We start from the raw sequence: 3209 nt of genomic DNA, 5'->3' as shown, positions 1-3209 counted from the left end.
AATCGCGACTGTTTACTCATTTAATGGTAGCAAACTTGCTGTAGTCATTACCGTTTTACCATTCAATGTTTCAGCAGGATCAATTACTGATAAATTTTTAAATATCGTATCATTAAAATCAAATCGTTTTCTTATTTCTTCACATCCTCGAATTATAAAATGCAATTTTTCTTGTAAAAGAGAATGTTTCGAAAAGTCTGCTTTGTTGAAATGTTTGAAAACTTTTACTCCAACATAGTAATCATGTCGATGGATCAATATAATATATAGGTGTTCTATTTATGTACTTATTATCCATATATGTTTTTAATAGATCTAAATATGTCAAACTAATTTTCTTATAAACTGACAAAATAATTGGCTTTTCAGATTGGAACAACCTATTTAAATTGGTAAAGTTTGTTAAAATCCACAATAAAAAATTATAGTATAGTAAAAATTATTATTGGATTTCGGAAGTATTGAAGTATTCTTGCAACTTCAGATTCCGTCACTATAATCCTTCTTTTTTTCATTAATTTTCCTGCAGCCCTCTTCATAGTTTAATTGATTGAAATATCACTGCTCGAAGTGATAAAACTAGCGGGTCTGAGCAGGTTATAAAATTTTGTTGTTTTAAATCCAAAATGGATTGAGTTCCTTTATATCATAGGTTCCCAAACTCATTTGTATCGTGGACCCCTTGCAATGCTTTTGGATGTGGTATGGACCCCCTACTTACCTATTGCTTGTTTTATATAAATTTGTTAATGTATTGATAAGTTTTTTTAAGTGCATTTTTTAAGTAAAAATGCATTCTACGTTTATACATTTATTAATTAAAATCTAAATAACATAATAAAATATCAAAATAAAGAAACCAATAAATTAATGTTCTAATGAGAAGAATGTACTTCATGTTTTAATAATAAATTGTCAACATTTGGCGACAATGTGGAAAGATGTAATCTTAAATCTCCCCGCTTAATAATATCTAGTCTATTTCTCTTTTTTGTTAGTAGATTAGTGACAGCGCTAAACCCCTTTTCTACTAAATATGATGACGGAAATGAAATTAAAAAGTTTCTTGCGATATTCCATAGTATGGGATAAGCGACGGGTATGCTTTTTTGCAGCCAGAATTTGTGATATCCTTTTTGAAATTCAATCTTAAGCTCCTCATTGGTACTTAATTCGGCCAATTGTTTCTTCTATCTCACCATGTGGATTAGTTATCCACGGTGGTATTACTAATGTCAAAATGTCTTCAAATCTGGTTTTATAATCAGAATAAAGGGCATTTAAATGTTCAACATAGGTTGAAACGTCCTCTTCCTGATACTTTGTCTGTGATAAATTAGGAAACTGTGAAAATTCTCCTCGTCCAATGTTTTGCTTCATTAGCTTCATTTTTGATAGGAATGGTGCTAAAATCGATTTAGTTTTAATCAAAGTTAAACTGTCGCCTTGCAATTGCAAATTAACCGCATTAAATTTAGCAAATAAATCTGTCAAGTACGCGATGTCTGGTTTACATTTTATCAGACTGTCTTTTAAAAATTTATGTTTAGAATCCAGAAATTCTAAGACAGTCTCAAAAAGCGCAAAAAATCTTGTCAGACATAAACCTTTCGATAGCCAGCGTACTTCTGTATGAAGAAGTAATTGATGAAAGTGTTGATCATTTTCATCACATAACTTGGCAAATAAACGCGAATTCAAGGCGCTGCTTCGGATTCGGTTGACTGCATCAATAACTACTTGCAGAGATTTATGCAGTCTAAGAAACAAATTTTTAGCGACTAAATGCTGGCGATGAATTATGCAATGTACTGCTAATACTCCTGACACATTTTGTTTTAAATGTGCGATAAAACCACGATGTCGTCCAACCATGGTGCACCATCTGTAGCAACCGATATTATATTTGTTAAGGGAATTTCTTTTTCAATAAAATAGTTCTTCATAACATGAAATATGGTTTCGCCTTTAATGTCAGTTGTTAAAGCTATTGCGAAAAGCAATTCGTCGTAAATTTTTTCATTCATTATAAAACGAACATATACTAATAGTAATGCCTCATTACCAGGTAAAGTTGACTCGTCCAGTTGAATGGAGAAATGTGTCCTTTGCAAATAATTACACAAGAAGTTTTCAATATCAGAACCCATTTCTTCAATACGTTTTTCAACAGTATTGTTGCTTAAGGGAATTCTTTTAATGATGTCAGAAGCAGGTTTGTGTAAAACGGTTTTCAAAACCTTTTCAACGGCTGGTAAAATTCACTTCTCTGCGATAGTATGCGGTTTTCCAGATTTCGCTATCATTAGCGAAATATTGTATGATGCTCGCAAACCATCGTCATTTCTTTGTGACGTTGAAGCAAACATTCTGTCTAATGTAGACCTCTTTTGAAAATTATCTTTGAGTGTTTGAAAATATTGCAAACTTTCATCTGATTTTTCAGGATGACATTTTTTCAACTGAAATTGCAACTTAGATGGTTTCATAGAGTCATAGCCCAAAACTTTGTTACACAATAAACACATAGGCAACTGGCTGTTAGAAGGTGATGAAATAAAACCAAACTTCATATAATCAACGCTGTGCTGTCTACATTTCTTTTTAGAATCGGACATGGCGTCAGTCAGCTGTGGGCAAAATTTATTTATTTGAGTAAGTTATAAAGTCTAGCTGTTTCTTAATAAAGCAAAGTCAAATTTAAATCGCATTAAATTAAAATCTTGTGGCAGACATAAACAAACCGCCAACATACATAAATGTGATCGAGTAAAGTATTTTATTCAAATTTGAATTTTAACTTTAAAAATGCTGTAACGAAATATTCTTTTATAATATGTTAAATTATATAATTTCTATATGAATTGAGAATTATGTACTAGGCAAAGTCGTATTATCCAAAATTCCTTAAAACGAACACTCCGCATCAAAGTTTCCCAAAGAAGAGGTTTATTGTTTTCTCAATACATCATGTTTTCTCACATACATATATTTTCCAATTTGCTGTCAAACGATTCTGAATGACTTGAAACATGTCTAATACTATTTATCATGATACATTTTATATATATATATATATATATATATATAATATATGCATATATATAAATATGCATTATATATTTTAGTATATTTATTTAAACCACGTACTCCATCGCCATACCAAATATCATTAATACATGTAGATGTTTTTTTGAACAATCAATTGC

General features: G+C 30.6%; 1 pseudogene; it reads right to left on the bottom strand.

Annotated features, from left to right (window-relative positions):
- Positions 1-875: 875 nt before the first annotated feature.
- Positions 876-2618, bottom strand: LOC113365032 (annotated as a pseudogene).
- Between the last annotated feature and the right edge of the window lie 591 nt (positions 2619-3209).

Source organism: Ctenocephalides felis, unplaced genomic scaffold, assembly GCF_003426905.1.
Source record: "Ctenocephalides felis isolate EL2017-DRISC unplaced genomic scaffold, ASM342690v1 CF-g0.4_SCAFFOLD_00433, whole genome shotgun sequence".
In the NCBI taxonomy this organism is placed as follows: domain Eukaryota; kingdom Metazoa; phylum Arthropoda; class Insecta; order Siphonaptera; family Pulicidae; genus Ctenocephalides; species Ctenocephalides felis.
Note: the sequence above shows the minus strand (reverse complement) of the source record. Positions and strands in the feature narration are given on the sequence as shown.